Source organism: Procambarus clarkii, chromosome 24 (genome assembly GCF_040958095.1).
Source record: "Procambarus clarkii isolate CNS0578487 chromosome 24, FALCON_Pclarkii_2.0, whole genome shotgun sequence".
Classification (NCBI taxonomy): Eukaryota; Metazoa; Arthropoda; class Malacostraca; order Decapoda; family Cambaridae; genus Procambarus; species Procambarus clarkii.
Genome location: NC_091173.1, coordinates 15,406,030 through 15,428,529, shown reverse-complemented (window position 1 = coordinate 15,428,529; position 22,500 = coordinate 15,406,030). Strand labels below are relative to the sequence as shown.

At 46.3% G+C, this 22,500-nt stretch overlaps 1 protein-coding gene across 1 annotated transcript in view; it reads left to right on the top strand.

The window, feature by feature from the left end:
• Positions 1–22,500, top strand: part of LOC123748549 (discoidin domain-containing receptor 2) — a 318,778-nt gene that overhangs the window by 101,038 nt on the left and 195,240 nt on the right. The gene's annotated exons all lie outside the window — the stretch shown is intronic.

Here is a 22,500-nt window from a genome sequence, read left to right as displayed (position 1 = left end):
TCCCGGAAACTATGCATGGATAAAATATACATGGGGTAAAATATACATGGGATGAAATTTGAACCGGGTAAAATATACATGGGATTAAATTTACATAGAGTGAAGATCCGGCATGCATTATAAGTGAGAGGAAACTAACTTATCTAGTTCTTGAATGTTCTCCCCCGTCCACCACTCTCCCTATTGCCCTCACTCTGCTCCTCTCCCTCTCTCTTCCCCCTCTCCCTCCATCCCCTCCCTCCCTCCCACTCTCCATTCCCTACCTCCCCCATCTCCCCCTCCCCCCGCCAACCGTGACCCCAACTCCAGCAGGCTTCTCACAGCGCCTTGAACGGTTAAGTGCATTACCGCCTTGAGTTGTCGAGTGGGTGGCTCACTAACCCGCCCAGCCGCCCACCCAGCCACCCACCCGCCCACCCAGCCACCCACCCGCCCACCCGCCCACCCAGCCATCTTGGCACCCAACTTTCTCCCCAGTTTACCCACACTTGTAGCTTTTCACCCATTCATTCATTGGTCTGTACATTCAAGCACCCATCTGGCACTCATCCTTCACCTCCACCCACCTACTTGTCCCCCCCCCCACACACACACCCTCTTTTTGCTAATACACTTTCCCTGGTCCAACGTCTTAGTGGCCCAGCATATCATTGGTTCAGGGTCCCAGTGGTCCAGTGGTCCAGCGTCCCAGTGGTTCAGGGTCCCAGTGGTCCAGTGGTCCAGCGTCCCAGTGGCCCAGGGTCCCAGTGGTCCAGTGGTCCGCAGCTGACCGACCCCAACTCATATGTTCGACTCTATTTCCTCTTCTTTTATTTTTTCATCTTGTCGCTCTGCCTCGCTGGATACGACTTTCTTCCTCCCGAGACAACAAAGGGGAGAAAGTGCTCTTCTGCCGCCGAGCCTGTGTGGGGGAGGAGGAGGAGGAGGAGGAGGAGGAAGAGGAGAAGGAGGAGAAGGAGGAGGAGAAGAAGGGCGAAGAGTAGGATGACAAAAGGGAAGGAGGAGGAGGAGGAAGAAGAGGTAGAGAAGGGTCCAGGTGTGGCCACGCAATACGCCTACTCTACATCCCTCACTTGTCGGTACTCAAGTGGTCCGTTTCCGGTACTCAAGTGGTCCGTTTCCGGTACTCAAGTGGTCCGTTTCCGGTACTCAAGTGGTCCGTTTCCGGTACTGAAGTGGTCCGTTTCCGGTACTCAAGTGGTCCGTTTCCGGTACTCAAGTGGTCCGCTTCCGGTACTCAAGTGGTCCGTTTCCGGTACTCAAGTGGTCCGTTTCCGGTACTCAAGTGGTCCGCTTCCGGTACTCAAGTGGTCCGCTTCCGGTACTCAAGTGGTCCGCTTCCGGTACTCAAGTGGTCCGCTTCCGGTTGTAAAGTGGCTCCTGTTTCCATAACCAAGTGGATCAGCTTCCGGTTGTTAAGTGGGTTAGTTTCCGATAATTACGGGACTCGGTTTCCGGTACAATTTGCTATAGGTCTATGGCCTTATCTTAGAAAGTCCTGCCCACGAGTTCCCGGTTATCAAGTCTCAGGTTACCAGTCTTGGAAATTCGCCAGTTGACGCCCCTAGTTACCGGTAGACTAGGTGCCCAGTCACCACTTATAAAGTCTTCAATTACTTATAGTAAAGAAACCAATAAAACCCCACAGTCTCTGGTAGAGGAGTCTCCAGTCACTGGTAGAAGAGTCTCCAGTCACTGGTAGAGAAGGCGCCAGTCACCGGTAGAAGAGTCTCCAGTCACTGGTAGAAGAGTCTCCAGTCACTGGTAGAAGAGTCTCCAGTCACTGGTAGAGAAGGCGCCAGTCACCGGTAGAAGAGTCTCCAGTCACTGGTAGAGGAGTCTCCAGTCACTGGTAGAAGAGTCTCCAGTCACTGGTAGCAGAGAGCGCCCAAACAAATATCATTAGTTTTTAGCAAATAAGCAAAGAAATGAGGTTGACCCGGGCTTTTGTTTGTTCCTGTTTGTTGTTTCTGAGCTGGGCATCGCGCACACTAATGCACGCACACGCACGCACATGCATGCACACACACACACACACACACACACACACACACACACACACACACACACACACACACACACACACACACACACACACACACACACACACACACACACACACACACACACACACACACACACACACACACACACACACACACACACACAGTTACACATTCATGCACCCGTGTTGGTCCTCTCCTCCCTGCCACATTCCCCACTTCACTCTCCCCTCACTTTCACCTACATACACACCATCCCCCCCCCCCCCCCCCCACTCATTTTCAACCTAGAGAGCACTTTCGTCTCATGTGTAGAGAAGTCAAGACGCTACCCAATCCTCTCACAGCTTTGGCATCATGAAGCATTTTCCCCTCACATTCTGACGCACCTTCCCCTCACACTCCTACTCACCTTTCCCCTCACAGCCAGAGACACGCACACTCTTCCCCCCTCACTTTGAGATTCTTCTAATCCTCACACTTCTCCCTAATACTCTTGTATGTCTCCTGCACCCTACACCCTGTTGCTTGAACCCCCTACCCCCTCTCCCCTCTTCCCCTACCCCCTTCCCCTACAGCTCTTCCCCTCTCTTCTCAAAAACTCCCCCTCCCCCCCTCCTCAGTCTTCCTTTCCACTTCATTTCCTTACGTTCTATTTTTCTTACATGACCAAGTTCCCTCCTTGTTGTCTTCCTGGATGGCTTCCCTCTCTTTCTTTCTCATTGTTTCTCTTATCTATCTCATTTTCTCTCTCTCTCTCTCTCTCTCTCTCTCTCTCTCTCTCTCTCTCTCTCTCTCTCTCTCTCTCTCTCTCTCTCTCTCTCTCTCTCTCTCTCTCTCTCTCTCTCTCTCTCTCTCTCTCTCTCTCTCTCTCTTTCTCTTTCTCTCTCTCTCTCCTTGTTTCTCTTTCTCTACCTCAACCCCTTCCTCTTCAACTATTCTTCCATTACTCTTTCCCTACCCCTCATTCACTCTCTTCTTCATCCACCTCACCCTCATAGCTCTCTCTCACCAGCCCTCACTCTCACTACTATACCTTCCCCTCACCCCCCCTATAAATCCCTCATCTTGCACTCACCCTCTCACCTTCTCCCTCATCTTCTCACTCCCTCGCTTCACTCTCAGTCTCTCTCTCTCTCTCTTCCTCACCTTCCCTCACCCCCTCACCCCTCTCTCCCTTCCCTCTCTTCCCTCTCTCACTTCCATAATTATGGAACGGTTTAACTCAATAATCCTACCCAGACTTAAATTCACTTATCATAATGGATCAGATAATTCATTTCATATTTTAATCATATTTTAATAAACTTTGTGACAGTTGATAAAGATACTCATAACTTTTTTTTTATCCGCATCTCGTTCTGTTGGGATGTCGGTTAATTATTTCGTATATCCGTCCGGTTGTTGTGACTTCGATTAATCGGAGTTTTGATGGTTGCTGACTTCGCTAATTTGAATTTTAATGATTTCTGTCTTTTTGGTATTCGGATGCTGGTGATTCATAGTGTTGTTACGAGAGATGAGGGTGTACTCACCTAATTGTGCTTGCGGGGATTGAGCTCTGGCTCTTTGGTCCCGCCTCTCAACCGTCAATCAACTGGTGTACAGATTCCTGAGCCTACTGGGCTCTATCATATCTACATTTGAAACTGTGTATGAAGTCAGCCTCCACCACATCACTGCCTAGTGCATTCCATCTGTTAACTACTCTGACACTGAAAATGTTCTTTCTAACGTCTCTGGCTCATGTGGGTACTCAGTTTTCACCTGTGTCCCCTTGTTAGCGTTCCACCTGTGTTAAACAGTTTATCTTTATCTACCCCTGTCAATTCCTCTGAGTATTTTGTAGGTAGTGATCATGTCTACCCTTACTCCTCTGTCTTCCAGTGTCGTGAGGTGCATTTTACGCAGCCTTTCCTCGTAACTCATGCCTCTTAGTTCTGGGACTAGCCTAGTGGCATACCTCTGAACCTTTTCCAGCTTCGTCTTGTGCTTGACAAGGTACGGGCTCCATGCTGGGGCCGCATACTCCAGGATTGGTCTTACATATGTAGTATACAAGGTTCTGAATGATTCCTTGCACAGGTTCCTGAAGGCAGTTCTGATGTTAACCAGCCTTGCATACGCCGCAGATGTTATTCTTTTGATGTGTGTGGGTGGGAGTGTTTGTTCACCTATTTGCGCCTGAAGGCTTCAGCTCTTGAACCCCACCTGTGAGGGATTGTTCAGACTAATGTATTTACTATCGATCTAATTTCTCTGTCATATCTACCATATATATTACACGCAAACACACACACACACACGGAACCAAAGAGCCAAAGCTCAACCTCCGCAAACACAAATAGGTGAGTACACATACACAAACACACACACACACACACACACACACACACACACACACACACACACACACACACACACACACACACACACACACACACACACACCTAAATATCACATTCCTAATCTCCCATAAAACCGAACTCGGTTAATTAGGAATTTTGGCAATATTGTTTTTATGGTGTTTCGACAATTTCAACTTTGGTTGTCCAAGGAGAAGTATTTGGATTAAAGAAGTGCTGGTAATGACGGCGGCGGTTGGCCATCTTCGTTAATTCGAATTTAAAACACTTGGTAATTAGAGGAACGAAACGGAACTTTTCTGTGTAGTTTTGACCAACTAATTGTTCGGTTTACAATTTTTTTTTAATTAACGGATAATTCGATTTTTTTTTTCTGGAATTGCGTGAAAATTCCGGTGGTAAAGTTGAATTAAAAACGCCACAATATTAACGTTTCTTCGGGTTAATGAACATCGGCCCTGGTGGGTTAAGTGGGTTGTATGGGTTGGTACGCTACATCCCGTAACTGCTGTCTAACTCCCAGGTACCTATTTCCTGCCAGGTGAGCAGAGGCATCAGGTGAAAGGAAACGTTGCTCAATTGCTTGCGTCCTGCCGTAGGGATCGAACCCCCGCGATCTTGGATTGTGATTTGACGATTAGAGAAGTCGCCCTCTGACTTAGCTATGAGGCTCAGAGCTTTCCCTTCCTATCTTGAGGTTATCTTGAGATGATTTCGGGGCTTTTTTTTTTAGTGTTCCCGCGGCCCGGTCCTCGACCAGGCCTCCACCCCCAGGAAGCAGCCCGTGACAGCTGACTAACACCCAGGTACCTATTTTACTGCTAGGTAACAGGGGCATAGGGTGAAAGAAACTCTGCCCATTGTTTCTCGCCGGCGCCTGGGATCGAACCCAGGACCACAGGATCACAAGTCCAGCGTGCTGTCCGCTCGGCCGACCGGCTCCCTACTGCTCATGGGCTCCTATAGCTCATGGTATAAGCCTTTCCTTACTAGTTTTCCCCTGGAACACGACTCGCCAATCTGTTTTATTGACAGGTCTCCAGTTACTGCTGTGTGAAGTGGGGCGAACAATTATGGATTGGTTCCCAGTTAATCCTCTGCAGATTCTTGTCACGGGGCGAGTGAGTGTATGTATTTTGTGATTGTGTGTGTGTGTGTGTGTGTGTGTGTGTGTGTGTGTGTGTGTGTGTGTGTGTGTGTGTGTGTGTGTGTGTGTGTGTGTGTGTGTGTGATTGTGTGTGTGATTGTGTGTGTGTGTGTGTGTGTGTGTGTGTGTGTGTGTGTGTGTGTGTGTGTGTGTGTGTGTGTGTGTGTGTGTGTGTGTGTGTGTAAAACTAACACCCATGTGCCTGTTTACTGCTACGCCAACAGGTGCATGAGGTGAAAGGAAACACTGCCAAGTGGTTTCTGCTCCAACCAGAATTCGAACCCAGGGACTTACGATTGACATTCAAAGCCATTTCCTCCAGATATTTCTATTCACACCCCCCTTCCTTTTCCACCCTTATTACCCCTTATCACCCGTTCCGTCACCCTTCCCATCACCCACCCCTGAGCTACCTCAACCCCTCCCATCCCCCCATCACTCTCCCTTCATCCCCCACCCCCCCCATCGCGGCCCCTCAGGAGTAATATCAAATTCCCCCACAGGTACAGGACACTACTTGCATCCATTTCCCCCGAGGCATGAGGGTCCCCCCATTTGCATCTATTTCCCCCGAGGCACTGGTGGGTGGGGGAGGGGGGGGTGTGTGGAACCTATTTGCATCTCTCTCTTCTGAAGACCGATGCTTCACCAGCCTCCACTCCCCCGTGGGGGATGGGTTCACCCTAACACCCATTCCTCCTGTAGACTAGGTATACCTACGCCTGTGGCCTCATAGGTTTACCTCCGTCCATTCTTCCCGCCGCCACCTACTCAAACAAAGTTTACATTAATAGATTAACCTCCATATTTACTAGAGTTACCGGCAAAAAATGGTCTCTAGGGGAATTTGTTAGTCTACACCAATTTTCCCCCCATTAGGACTCATTAGGTTTACATAAGGTCATTTAAAGAATTGGTTCATTTACGTCCTTTCCCTTCATGAAGGTGTGGGGTGACCTTCTTCCAATTTATGTGAATGGGGAACGTTCACCTGACTTACAGCCATTTACACCCTATTGATATAATATATTACTTCCGTATGCCCCCTTTTGACAACGAGTAAATGTCCCTACGTTGCTCTTAGCCGTTAGATCTACCTCTCCCCCATCTACCTCTCTCTACTCTGTCTCTACTCTAGATCTACCTCTCTCTCTCTCGTTGGTTGCATAGAGCGCTTATTCGAGCAGTTCTAATTAACCTTTTTACGATTACAATTCCCCCCAATGGATTACCCAATATGCCCCCCCCATACCCCCACCCCCCCCCTATTCTTCGCCCAACTCTCAAAATCATCAACATAGCATCAGCAACATCATCACTAGTCCTACCGGGTTGCTGAATGATGTCAAAAGATGTACATATCTTGGGTTGACTTGACATGGTGATAGGAATAGAGCAGATCTAACAGTTTGGGGGGTTTAACTAGGACCCTGGTTCGATCTCTCGTTCTGCTACGATGGTTCTCTCGCGGCGGGAAGAAAGCTATATGTACGATTGGAATGCTCTCTGCTCGTCGGCCGGCTTCTCGTAAGGGGCGTCAGCCCTGTCACGGTTGCCCCATTGATGGGGCGATGGTGTGGGGGGGGGGGGGAGGCTTACACCTGGTCCCCACGATTTGTGGGCATTTTGGGTCATGTCCTCCAGCCTGTGGTGGCATTGGGCGGCGTCTCTAGGACCCTGGTTCGATCTCTCGTTCTGCTACGATGGTTCTCTCGCGGCGGGAAGAAAGCTATATGTACATTGGAATCAGGTTTACAGAGAAACGACAGATTACAAATATACAAGCTGATTGTTGTTAGTGAGATTTCTAGTGTAGTTTTTTTATGGTATCAAAACAGGGAATCGAGGTGATTGGTTGACTGATGGTGATTGGCTGACTGGTGGTGATTGGCTAACTGATGGTGATTGACTAACGGCCTCTGCCTCATTCCGTGTTGATAACGGTGATGTTAATTCTAACCTAACAACTTTTCTGTTAAAGTGTTCAGAGCACCAGTCCCATATCCCTCCCCCCCCCCTTGTTTGGCTCCCATTCTCCCCTGGTTTAAGAAAACCTCATTTATCCTAAATGATGGGGGCTGGTGGATAGATCCTATACAACAGAGGATGGAGCTGGTGGATAGGTTATCCAGACCCCTAACACGAAGACCTCAGCTGCCTGCCGTCCCTACAGTGTGAAGTGTTTCATTATATCTTCAGTTACAGTAGTACCTGGCTATATCGAAGGTCCTCCGTGGCTGACACCCGCAATTCGACCCGCCAAGTCGTTTAACAACTAGGTACCCATTTTACTGTTGGGTAAACAGAGGCTACAGTTAAGGATTGACGCGTAGTCAATCCTCTCCGGACAATATATATATATATATATATATATATATATATATATATATATATATATATATATATATATATATATATATATATATATATAATAGTATCACGACCGGACATAATGAGGTGATAGCCGAGGCTATTTGAACCACCCCACCGCCGGCACTCGGATAGTAATCTTGGGCATAGCATTTTACCAAATCACCTCATACATAGGTGATTTGGTAAAATGCTATGCCCAAGATTACTATCCGAGTGCCGGCGGTGGGGTGGTTCAAATAGCCTCGGCTATCACCTCATTATGTCCGGTCGTGATGGTCAAGTGGATTAAGGCATCTTGTACATACCAGTTGCGTTGCTCCTGGGAGTATGGGTTCGAGTCACTTCTGGGGTGTGAGTTTTCAGTTGCATATTGTCCTGGGGACCATTCAGGCTTGTTCGCATTTGTGTTCCTCACGTGTGCCCCAAAGAATGAGGTGATTTGGTAAAATGCTATGCCCAAGATTACTATCCGAGTGCCGGCGGTGGGGTGGTTCAAATAGCTTAGGCTATCACCTCATTATGTCCGGTCGTGATGGTCAAGTGGATTAAGGCGTCTTGTACATACCAGTTGCGTTGCTCCTGGGAGTATGGGTTCGAGTCACTTCTGGGGTGTGAGTTTTCAGTTGCATATTGTCCTGGGGACCATTCAGGCTTGTTCGCATTTGTGTTCCTCACGTGTGCCCCAAAGAATGAGGTGATTTGGTAAAATGCTATGCCCAAGATTACTATCCGAGTGCCGGCGGTGGGGTGGTTCAAATAGCCTCGGCTATCACCTCATTATGTCCGGTCGTGATGGTCAAGTGGATTAAGGCGTCTTGTACATATAATAGTATATTTGGGTAGCAGTCTTTTTTTGCAAACATATGTTATTGAATATGACCGAAAGGGTATGATTAATGGTTCTAACACGAATCTTTTCAATGTTTCTTATGTTTTTCTTCACTGTCGGGGGAAGATGAAAATATTAACTCTCCAAAGTTCATTTTCACACTTTTATTTTTGGTCTGACGCCTAGGGATGCGTTTCGAAAGGTCACTCCTTACATTCTCAAAGATAAATTTACCATGTTTTTGCATATATTTGCATACATGTTGCTCACGTGGCCCCACAAAGTGAGGTGATTTTATGAAATAACTACCCCCCAAGCTCACCACAAAGTGCCGTCGGGACGGTGGGGGAAATAGCTTCGGCTACCATCGTCTTTTGTACGGTCACGGTTGGTCAAGTGGTTAAGGTACCAGATACGCCAGTTGCATAGAGCCCCTGGCTGTCTGGGTTCGAGTCACTTCTGGGGTGTGGAGTTTTCAGTTGCATATATGCTTGGGGACCATTCAAGCTTGTTCGCTTTTGCATATATAAATATAAATATGTATATATATATATATATATATATATATATATATATATATATATATATATATATATATATATATATATATATATATATATATATATATATATATATATATAATCCTCCACAGTTCACTTCAATTTGTGAACGCAATATCGGTTCAATCAACCACGGGCAAATTTTCAATTACTCAAATTTCACCTGAAAGTTTTGGCTGTAGCCCACCCATTATGACCTTCAGGCGCCGTTATGCCGCTCAGGTTTCTCTTCTTGAAACCAATATGGCCGCTTGGTGGGCATTTTGGTCGGAAAGTTTAGCAATTTCCCGAGGTCAGGAGAGGGATGATTTGTTTAAGATTTGAATTAAGCTTAGTGCTTTTAGGGGTGATGTCCCCGAGTTGCTTCCAAGTTACACTGATTGGCAGGGCACGATGGCTGTGACTAGTCCGTTCCAAAATGGCCGCCCCCACTCTCCAATATCGACGAAATTTTGTTTGCAGAACAAATCCTTGCCTGTGTAGTTTCATTATAGCCAATCCTGTGATTCTCCTGTGTGACCTAGTTTGTGTTCTTTCAATATAATCCCATTATATGTTCATCCAAAATGGCTGAGAACATATTTCGACAATATATCCTCGCCTCTGATTTCGCAATGTACCCTTTGACTATATTCTCCAATATAGCCCGAGCGTATGTTTTTCCACAATATGGTCCCGTCTATATTCCGAGGTTATGTTCCTACAATATGGCTGAGACGATATATTTCTGCAATAAATGTTATTTGTTTCCAGTATGGCAGAGCCTATGTCCCTGCAGCATGGCAGAAACATATTTCTTTCTCTCATTAATTAATCCCAAGTCTCTGTTTCGTGAATATTGCGCTCCATTGTGTCTTCAATATGGCCGCATCCGTGTTTCCATAATAGTCGCGTCTGTCCCTCAAATAAGTGTCCAATATGGCCACGCCAGTGTTTACCTAGGGAGTTAATATGGCTAGTAGGAATGGCTACATTATTGCACATCCAATATGGCCTCTCCTTGTTCCTCCAGTAACAGGAGGTGTTCTCCTTGTTACTGGAGAGGTGCTCCAGTAACACAAGGTGATCCTCCAGTAACACCTTTTGGGTTAGAGTAGTATAGCACTCTCTTCTGGCGAATTTGTACGTAAGGTTAGGTTAGGGCGTGGTGTTCGCTTATAGCTTGTTGTTGTATAGTATGTTATTGACAAATGTTCACTAGTGGTGGGCTCGTGGCTAGTGTATCAGGAGTGTGATGAGTACTGCTTGTGCCCGCAGGATGGAGGTCTTAGCTCTTGGACCCCGCTTTTGTGTCCGTTGGTTGTCTCGTGTGCAGACTCTCGATCTGTTGTTCTTTTATCATATTTACTTCATCTCTCTCTCTCTCTCTCTCTCTCTCTCTCTCTCTCTCTCTCTCTCTCTCTCTCTCTCTCTCTCTCTCTCTCTCTCTCTCTCTCTCTCTCTCTCTCTCTCTCTCTCTCTCACACACACACACACACACACACACACACACACACACACACACACACACACACACACGTACACACACACACGATGAAGAGCGCAGGAACTGTATCACTGTCAGACACCAATTTACTGCTAGGTGAACAGAGGCATCAAATAAAAGAAACTGCCCGTTTGTTTCTGCTTCGGCCGGTGATCGAGCCCGGGTGCGTGGACTGCGAATCCCAGGCGCTGTGTGTGTATATCAAAGGTAGAAATAAATATTTAGCATGAGGGGGGGAAGAAGAATCTTTGCGAAGAAGGAGATACAAAAATAATAGAGAGAGAGAGAGGGAGAGAAAGAGTCAGAGTCAGAGTAAAATTTAGCACTTAAATTCGCATTAGCCAGGTGGTCATAAGAAGGTACCTTAACTATCCCCACCTGACAGGCTGAGACTTGACCTCTGGTGCTGGGCGCCGTAAGGAGCAGCCTGCGACACTCCGTGGCTGTGTGGGTTGCGTCCCGGTCACGTGGAGGCAGCAGTAAGGGTCCTGCAATGTTTACAATGGCGATATTTTCTGTCGTAGACGAGCAAGTGATATTTTGTAGGCTCGGCAGAAATATTTTGTTTGCGGTAGACGGCCGAGCGATATTTTAAGGTCTAGGAAGCAATATTTTGTCACGTAGGAACTATGATACGTATTTTACCAGGCCATGGAGACTACTTCTCTTGTACTTGAGGAAGTGTTATTTACCTGATATCAGACGAGCGAGCGAAAGTTTAAATATAACAAATAATGACGCGATTTTCTGCAGTATTTGGAAGCAATATTTTGTATCCAAATACTGTATTTGGAAGCAATATTTTGTATCCTACTAGGCTAGGCTTATAGCCTAGTCCCTGAATATCTTATATTTAACTAGATATATACTCCACTTTGGAGCTGCATACTCCAGGATTGGTCTGACATATGTGGACAATCTGGAAGGATTGTTTACTCGGAGTTCTTTAGGCAGTTTTTAGGTTGGTCGACTTTAATATGCCGCTGATGATATCTGTTTGATTTGGGCTTGTGTAGACAGGTTCGTAGTGATCTCAGTTCTCTCTGCCTCCTGTATCACCTAGTTGTGCTTGCGGGGGGTTGAGTTCTGGCTCTTTCGGCCCGCCTCTCGACTGTCAATCAACTGGTGTACAGATTCCTGAGCCTACAAAGTTCTATCATGTGTGTGTGTGTGTGTGTGTGTGTGTGTGTGTGTGTGTGTGTGTGTGTGTGTGTGTGTGTGTGTGTGTGTATGTGTGTGTGTGTGTGTGTGTTTGTCTTCTTCCTTCTGTCTGTATCTATATATCTATCTGCCTTTCTCTGCATCTACTTGTCTGTCTGCACCAGTTTCCTCTCTGCTTGCCGCCCCACTCTCTTTTCCCTGATTATTTGAGTATTTTTATATTGTCTCTGTTGCTAATTCCTCTCATCTCCATTCTCAAAGAAACTTGTTATCATTATTTTTTCCCCAATTACCGTATCAGTTACAGATTCTCGCTTACCTCTATGTAGTCATAACAAACTACTATTAACCTGAAATTAGGTTCTGAAAGCTGATGATGAAAGCGCTACGAAGAAGGTACCTGATTAACGACCCAAGTGACCAATTCGCTCGTCAGGAGCCAAGTTAATTGGTTCGCAACACAGGAGTATTTGGAGTACCCTCAACCAATAGAAAAAAAGCATTATTGGGCCACAAAAGTCCGATTGGGTGAGGGGCGGAGGGGGGTGAGGGGGCGCTTCAAGGCAGGTAAGATGGGGGGGAATAAAGTGCCGCAGGGGTGGATTGACTCTGGGAAAATTGATCCTTCCTCCAGAAGCAAGTAAAGGCGGTTATTGACGACGAAGGTGGCGGGAGATGCGACTCTCAGGTGCTCACCTGGGCTGGACGGACTCTTGTAAACATTAAGAGGATTGAAAGACCTTCAGACAAGCGCGTAAGATACTCTCTCTCTCTCTCTCTCTCTCTCTGTCTCTCTCTCTCTCTCTCTCTCTCTCTCTCTCTCTCTCTCTCTCTCTCTCTCTCTCTCTCTCTCTCTCTCTCTCTCTCTCTCTCTCCTCTCTCTCTCTCTCTCTCTCTCTCTCTCTCTCTCTCTCTCTCTCTCTCTCTCTCTCTCTCTCTCTCTCTCTCTCTCTCAAGATATCAGTTTATCTCTCTGGCTGCTAAGTAATTGTTATTGCATGTTTCCGTCTTGCTGCGCTTATTACCTCTTGTCTATTGCCCCTCTCTTAATCCCCTTCTTCCCTTCCCTATTCGCTAATCCCTTCGTTTCCTGAAATCCCCCCTCTTGCCCTCTCGCACCTCGCTGTGCTCTCTGGCCCTCACACCTGGCTCCCCCCTCTCTTGCCCACACATCTGGCTCCCCTTCTTACCCTGATATCTCGTCACACCTGACTCTAAATTGCCATAACTTTCAGTGTTTACATGCGAGTCGGCAACATGGAACATGTATGTGATGTTTAGGCATGAATGGTGACGCCATTGTTCTTTGGTTACATCACCACCAGCACGCGATGTTTATTTGGTCGATGGTTGGCAAGTGAGGGGGCTCGAACCCTAACCAAATCGCTGGCGTGGACGCGTGGCTAGTGTGTTACCGCCTCGCCACCAAAAACTGTTTAATTCTTAAATAGGAATTATCTCTAGTAAGATCACGTGGTTAAGTCTTATCTCGCATCATCCTTAAATAATCGCCTTAGATATTTAAATAACTGCTAATCAGACATTTTTTGTGATATCTGCACACACACACTCTCAGGTGCTTGACGATAGCAAGAGGGTGAAGATCACGAGAAAAAAACGTAAAAAATAACACGATATAGGCATGTTGATATCCTTTTTTTTTAGGTCTTCAAATAGCGGTAAACATTATTTAATCCTTTTCAGACCGCCAGAATTCTCCTTCCTTCCTCCACTTCGCTCCGCGATGGTTCCCCTGTTAATTGGGTTCTCGTATTCACTACCTGGATGATAATCCCTACTTATGCAAAGTGGGTTCCTCTCCTGTGTGCGAACGGCCAGGTGCAAAGAGCCTCCGCCGATCCGTCTTCTGGATCCAGTTTCACGAACGAGGTGCTGCTGCTGCTGCATTTACTGCTGGTGCTGCTGTTGCTGCTGCTGCATTTACTGCTGGTGGTGCTGCTGCTGCTGCTGCATTTACTGCTGGTGCTGCTGCTGCTGCTGCATTTACTGCTGGTGCTGCTGCTGCTGCATTTACTGCTGGTGGTGCTGCTGCTGCTGCTGCTGCATTTACTGCTGGCGCTGCTGCTGCTGTTGTCACTGCCGAGACGGCCACGTACGGATTGCCAACATTTGGATTCGCGGATCCGTCGATCTGCGCAGATTTACATCTTGGGACCAGATTCACGAAAGCACTTACGAACGTGTACATCTTTCCTCAATCTTTGACGGCTTTGATTACATTTATTTAACAGTTTACCAGCATGAAAACTTGCTAATCAATTGTTGTTATTGTTATAAACAGCCTCCTGGTGCTTCGGAGCTCATTAACTGTTTAACAATTGCAAACGAAGCCGCCAAAGATTGAGAAAAGATGTACAGGTTCGTCAGTGCTTGCGTAACTGCTTCGTGAATCTGACCCCCGGACGTTAGAGTCCAACAGTGTTTTTCAGCGTCCGTGAGCTGTTAAAAACAGTCTGCTGCTCTAGCAGACGCAAGAGAAGGATGAGCAGGCTCACAGTAACGAAAACAACAGCAGACACATCAACAGCAGACACATCAACAGCAGACACATCAACAGCAGACACATCAACAGCAGACACATCAACAGCAGACACATCAACAGCAGACACATCAACAGCAGACACATCAACAGCAGACACATCAACAGCAGACACATCAACAGCAGACGCAACATCAACGGATGATTACTAAACCAGATTTTAAAGGTTTAATCCATTGACAATTTTGCTCAACGAACTAAATCTAATTCCCACCTCCGCTGGAGGGGAGAGGAGCGGGGACAGATAATGCTATAAACGCCCCCGCCACTCATCTAATTCAAAATCGTTTTTTGGCCGCCATTTGACACATTTACCCCTGTCAAAGCAGAGCGCATTAGGGGAGGACGAGCGAAAACGGAGACAGGGCCACCACCACCACCACAGAGGACGGACGCTATCAAAAACAGAGACGGCACAACTGATTCTGTCTGTAATAGCCGTCAGTTTGTCATGGGGAGTGGACGGGAGTAGCCAAGGCCTATATATATAATACTTGATTAGTACTACGGGCTCACCATAGCCCGTGCTACTTGGAACTTTTTGTTCCAAGTAGCAAACCTTAAACAACCTCCCCAAGGGATCTAAGCCTCCCCTACCTGCCCTCCCATCCTCCTTCCCCAACCTGCCCAAGGGGGTAATGGTCAGGTAGCGTGGTAGGTCACACGGAGGGGGCGGAGGCAAGAGGCGTAAACACAGTATTTTTTTCCTCACTAAACAAGGTGTGAAAGACCTCCACCATATCCACACTTCCCCCCCCCTCCCTCACTCTACCTCTCCCTCACGCTACCTCTCCCTCACGCTACCTCCACCACGCACCCCCACTCTCCCCCCCCAGCCACAGGGGGGGGGGGGACGGGGGTGGCAGCTTCAACAAGAGAGACATAAATGTTTATGTAAACTCTACACTCCAGCCTCTTGGAGAACTGTGCTCTCATTTCTGGAGAGGAAGTCAGAGACGAGGACACATGTCTCCTCCACACCACCACCCCCCCACACACCCCACCCCTCGCCCCGTGTCCCCCCCTCCCCAGCCACGCTAAATGCGTCTTATTTTGCGTCAAGCAGTCCAGGAGAGTCCAGGTTTTTTTGCTTCGCGTGCGTGGTTTATTTGTTGAGGGGGGGGGGGGGGGCGGGGAGAATATCCTCTAGAGTGATCAGATTCTTGTGTGTTTGTTAGCAGTTTCCGCCGGCTAGTGTGTGGCGTGCACGCTAATGTTTCCATTATGTGGCGTGCACGCTAATGTTCAATCATGTAGTGTGTGGCGTGCACGCTAATGTTCAATCATGTAGTGTGTGGCGTGTACGCTAATGTTCCCATTATGTGGCGTGTGGCGTGCACGCTAACGTCCCCACCATATAGTGCGTGGCGTGCACGCTAATGTCCCCACCATATAGTGTGTGGCGTGCACGCTAACGTCCCCACCATATAGTGCGTGGCGTGCACGCTAATGTCCCCACCATATAGTGTGTGGCGTGCACGCTAACGTCCCCACCATACAGTGCGTGGCGTGCACGCTAACGTCCCCACCATATAGTGCGTGGCGTGCACGCTAACGTCCCCACCATATAGTGCGTGGCGTGCACGCTAACGTCCCCACCATATAGTGCGTGGCGTGCACGCTAACGTCCCCACCATATAGTGCGTGGCGTGCACACTAATGGCTTGGAAACGACACGTTTCTTGGTAAAAATGAATGTCCACGGAAGAAGTGTCGTGTTGAAGGAAGTAAATCATTTATTTAACTACGCTGCTGGATAATGCCAGAGTTCACATTGTCACAAGACTCAGCCATAACACATAATAATAGGACACAGGACACAGACCACCAGCACCCCTTACTCCCACCATTATCTCCCCCCCATACACTCCCATTAACCCTTGCTACATTCCCATTCGCTACACCCACGAATTCCTTTCCTCCGGGTTTCATTCACAGCTTCAAATATAGACTATAGGTGTTCAATAGTCTCCAGAACCTACGTATATACCAGTTGATTAAGGGTTGTGAGGCGGGGCCCAAGAGCCGAGTCTCATTCCCCGCGGGTATACCTAGGTGAGTGTACTTACAGTAAACTACCATCAGCAGTGTAGCCATACATGTAATATAATCTTTCTTCACCACTCTCAAAGCTTTGTGACTGGTAGGTAAGTTAAGCTTGCTCTCTCTTGTCAGGCAGCTGCCAGTGGTGGGGAGGCTTGGGTCGGGTGTTGCATCATGTACCATACTCCACCATACTCATTATACCCCACCATACTCATCATACCCCATCATAACCATACCAATTAACTCTGCAACGTTTGGCACTAAAATGATAGATTCCTTGAGGGTGAGCAGGTCTACAGTGTTGGGGGTGAGGTGGGGGAGAGGCAGTGTTGGGGGTGAGGTGGTGGAGAGGCAGTGTTGGGGGGTGAGGTGGTGGAGAGGCAGTGTTGGGGGGTGAGGTGGTGGAGAGGCAGTGTTGGGGGGTGAGGTGGTGGAGGTGTGTGTGTTAGAACAGCCTAGCCTCCTGTATTGGTAGTACTCACAGTAACCACGAGGACCATAGTACACATACCGACGTACAACAGAATTAGAAAGTAGAAATCGTTACTATTGAATTTGGACAAACCAGAAAACAATTTTCTACTTATGTTGCAAAGACAACCTAACCTAACCTTCCTAGGCCTAATATACGCTATATGAGGCCTAATATAGTACATATGTGTGCTATACTAGGCCTAGGAATATTTTTTTTGGGCCACACTGTGTGTAGGAGGCGGGGGGCCACACTGTGTGTAGGAGGCGGGGGGCCACACTGTGTGTAGGAGGCGGGGGGCCACACTGTGTGTAGGAGGTGGGGCCACACTGTGAGTAGGAGGCGGGGGGCCACATTGTGTGTAGGAGGTGGGGCCACACTGTGTGTAGGAGGCGGGGGCCACACTGTGTCTAGGAGGCGGGGGGCCACACTGTGTGTAGGAGGCGGGGGCCACACTGTGTCTAGGAGGTGGGGGCCACACCGTTGCCTCTCCATAATGACCAAAGTTGGGGGCCACAGGAAAGAGATGGCCCGAGTGTAGCCTTCTTGTGGCCCTCTTTTGGTCATCTTTTGCCCCCTCTTTTACCCCCGTTTTGACCTATTTTCAACCCTCAATTGGTCTTCTGTTGTGGTCTCCCCTTTTTCTCTTTTTCTCTCCTTCGTTCTCTCCATTCCTTCCTACCTACCTACGTGAGCTGTTTGCCTCCCTCCCTCCTCCATTCCATCTTCCCCTCCCTCCCTCCCTCCATCGTATCCAGATCGCTCACTGCTAAGCTAACGATAATGAAGAATAATGACGGAATTAAGAAACAGTCTTGGATATTAATGATGCAAATAAGTCATTAATTTTTGTGTGGGGGATCATTTGGTCCAGCACCAACGCCAGCAAGTTGATGGCCTCCCTCGACTACCACCTGGATTATACCTACCACTACTGCTGCTTCTACCATCACTACCACTACCACTACCACCACTACCACTACCACCACTACCACTACTACCACTACCACTACCACTACCACCACCACCACCACCACTACAACCACCACCACTACCACCACTACCACAACCACTACCACTACTACCACCACCACCACCACTACAACCACCACCACTACCACCACTACCACTACCACCACCACCACCACCACTACCACCACCACCACTACCACCACCACCACTACCACCACTACCACTACCACCACCACCACCACCACTACCACCACTACCACCACTACCACTACCACTACTACTACCACCACTACCACTACCACCACTACCACTACTATCACCACCACTACCACCACCACCACTGCCACTACCACCACCACCACTACCACCACTACCACTACCACCACTACCACCACCACCACTACTATCAATAGCGACCTGGAGCTCACGATCCGTATACAAGTGTCCAAATCAATCAATAAGAACACCTGTAAGCTCTCGCCCATCTTCTACCAACTTAACACTAAACAAAACATCTGCAGAAGGCCTATTGGACTCCTACTTATATCCACCCAAACTCGTGTATGTGTCTCGCCTTCGCTCGAAACACTCCTGCGATCCCCCCGTTCGTAACGTTACCCCCCCCCCTGTAATTTGTTTCATAACAAGCCGAACTCTTTAACCAGTATTTACCCAGGTCTTTCCTGAATCTAAACTTATCTACTTTCTACCCATTGTGTCGTCTTCTGTTATATGTTGGTATGTTTAGTACCTTGTTCATGTCCCTTTTATGTAAAGGTTCTTCCTGGAGAGATCAGCGCCATAACAAACATTCCTTATACTGGTAACTCCTTATACCGGTAACTCCTTATACTGGTAACTCCTTATACTGGTAACTCCTTATACTGGTAACTCCTTATACTGGTAACTCCTTATACTGGTAACTCCTTATACTGGTAACTCCCTATACTGGTAACTCCTTATACTGGTAACTCCTTATACTGGTAACTCCTTATACTGGTAACTCCTTATACTGGTAACTCCTTATACTGGTAAATCCTGACTCTCGTAAGTCCTTACTCTGATAAGTCCTTACACCGATACGTCCTTACACTGATAAGTCCTTTCATTAATACATCCCTACACTGATAAATTCTTACACTGATTAATCCCTACACTGATTAATCCCTACACTGATAAATCCTTACATTATTAAATCCCTACACTGATGCATTCTTACACTGATAAATCATTAGACTAACAAATTCTCTCACTAATAAATCCAGAATAAAGCAACATTGCAACAATTTCTAGCCGAGCACCCGAAGCGAGAGCAACAATGCACATAAAAGATGCAATACGGATAAAATCCGTCGGGATAAATGGATGAAGGGATTTATCCGTCGGGATAAATGGATGAAGGGATTAACGGTGTGCGCGCGTTGGTGCAAAGTGAAACAAGTGAGTGTCCGGGATACAGAGAGTGGGGACCCCACTCAAGTGTAGCCAGACCCGAGGCACACACCTGCCTGCCTGCCTGCTCTCCCACACCTGCCTGCCTGCCTGCTCTCCCACACCTGCCTGCCTGCCTACTCTCCCGCACACACCAGGCCTCCGCTTGGTGAAAACCTCCAGAGACTAGCCAATTTAGTCCTTTGGTGGGGGCAGGTGCTTGTCTTGCTATGTTGTGGTGTGCTGAGTGGTGTGTTGTGGTGTGTTGTGGTGTGCTGAGTGGTGTGTTGTGGTGTGTAATGGTAATACCAACATCGCTAACGATGGTCCAACAACAGTAACAGTAACAACAACAACATTGTGCATGACAGACACACACACACACACACACACACACACACACACACACACACACACACACACACACACACACACACACACACACACACACACACACACACACACACAGGTCGCTCTCACTAACAGGTGTTGAACCCGCGCGCGGGTTTAAACTCCAACCAATGATACAAACAAAAGCTGCTTTTGACATCTGTTTGTTTGAGTGGAATTGGAATGTCGTCAGGAAAATTAATTTTGAATATTTTTACTCGCATTGGGTAACTTTTGTGTGTGGGTGAGAGAGAGAGAGAGAGAGAGAGAGAGAGAGAGAGAGAGAGAGAGAGAGAGAGAGAGAGAGAGAGAGAGAGAGAGAGAGAGAGAGAGAGAGAGAGAGAGAGAGAGGGAGGTCCGTTTAACAGGGTACGACAGTATACCGTCATAACGTATATTATATGACATAGTAAAGTATGTCATACCAGCACTGTAATGCCAACACTTGTCAATTTTTCTTGTTCGATATAAGCACATTATAATACTAAACAACCAAATTACTTGTCACAGAACGTTTGGATTTTGTCTTATCCGCAGCCTCGCTCGTCCGCACCCCCCTGTCACCAACACATTATCAAAGATAATATGAAATTTTCTCTCTTTCTCTCTCTCTCTCTCTCTCTCTCTCTCTCTCTCTCTCTCTCTCTCTCTCATGAATAACACCCACACATTTTGCTGAATTTGAATAAAATGATTGAATAACAAAAAAAAACCAGTTGAGGGTGTGGAGTTTCCCTCCAATGAGAACTGTGTTTACTAAATTTGCTAATGAAAACCCGCTGGTTTTTACCGCCAACATCAAAACTGGAAAATAAAACTAAAAAAATATTCCCTTTCTCATATTTTTTTTTCCTCCTGTTACATATAAATCCCCCCTTTTTATTTTTTGGGTTAAATCTCCAAACTGAAATTTTGATGTGAGGTAAGAATATGAAGAAAAGTCATATGTATGTGTATTTAATCCCTGTTGGGTCATATTTTTTTAATCTCGAGCCGGATTTAATTTTTTTTTGGAGAGGAAGGAAAGTTCAGTATTAGGGAAAAGTTTAAATAGATGTACATTTAATCTGGATTTAAGTCTTAATGGATAAATTCGTCTCTTTTTTTTCTTTATTAGCTAAATTTACTTTCTTGATTTTTGGAGTGGAAATTTAATTTCTACTTAAATTTCTAATTTAAGAAATTCTAATTCCTAAATGCCTATAAATCATGTATACTGTTATGTATGTTCTCTTTTGTATCTGATTTCAGTGGTAGTATCAAACTATCGCTGTAACGGAGAGGAGTATGTATGTATATATGTGTCATGTGTCTCAGTGCAACCCATCCTCCGAATTGACAGTACGATTTAATACTAAGTGTAATAAGTACACTTTCTTACTGTCATAAGCAGTGCATAATTGCACTTATGGGGCTGTTACATTGACCCAACTCCCTCCCCCGATTTAATTTTTCTCGTTTTCTGTTAAGACACTCAGAATTTTAGGATGACGGTTTCAACTTCAATTAGCAATACACAAGTTTTAAATATCAGGAATTTCGTTTTCAGATTTATTAAATAATATAGATTTTATACAAAATTTTAAAATATCCTGAGTTACTTTACAATTTATTGATATATTTTAGTTTTGTTTTATTAGTTTAATAAAACTGTAATATCAATATAGCTATAGGTTAAGTACTAATTGTAATTAAGAAGTAATAAAATTATTATCTTCAAAAACTAAGACGGTTAGGTGAGGTTGTGGTTTTCTATTCAGTTTTTCGGGTAAACTCAAATATTCACAATATATTTGACAGTACGATTTAATACTGAGTGAAAATAAGTACAATTCCTAACTGCTACGAATAGTACATAATTGCACTTATTTGCCTCCTTACATTTACCACCCCATTTTTGGAGGACGGGCTGCTCAGTGTGTCTTGTATAGGTGAGTCACCCCCCCCCATACGTGGTCTAATTCAGTTCTCTTTCTTTTCAGGATTCGAACCGGATTGTCGATCGGAAAAAAAAGGTCATTGGAGGTCAACGAGGGTCACGAGGGAGCTAGCCAAATACCCTGGAAACACAAACCGAAACTGTCTCTATTTTCCGCTTGTTACAACTTGTAATAAAGTTGTTACATCTTAGCTTCACGTGTTTATGACGTATTAGAACGTTGTTACAACTTGCTATATTGCTTGTTATAACTGGTTAGGAGGTGTTAAAACTTGTTCGAACGTTGTACCAACGTCGTAGTTTCGATGTGTGTTTGGCGGGTAGATAATTAGGCAGTAAGGCAATTAATTTGTATTTTGATGGGAATTTAATGACCGTACGACATACTTTTTGTTGTTGTTGTTGTTGAAAGGGAGTGGGAACATTCTCACGGCTGCTGTCTCATCGTACCGTCCTCATGGTACACCTACATGGTACCATACTCACGGTACCATCATCGTGATACCGTCCTCATGGTACACTTACATGGTACCATACTCACGGTACCATCATCGTGATACCGTCCTCATGGTACACTTACATGGTACCATACTCGTGTACCATTATGGTGGTACCATCTAAAAGGTACACCCACATTATCATGCTCATGTACCATCATCACGGTACAGGTCTCATGGTTATTTATTTATTTATTTATTTATTTATATACAAGAAGGTACATTGGGTTTGTGAGGATACATAGCATAGTGTTTACATTCTTGTAAA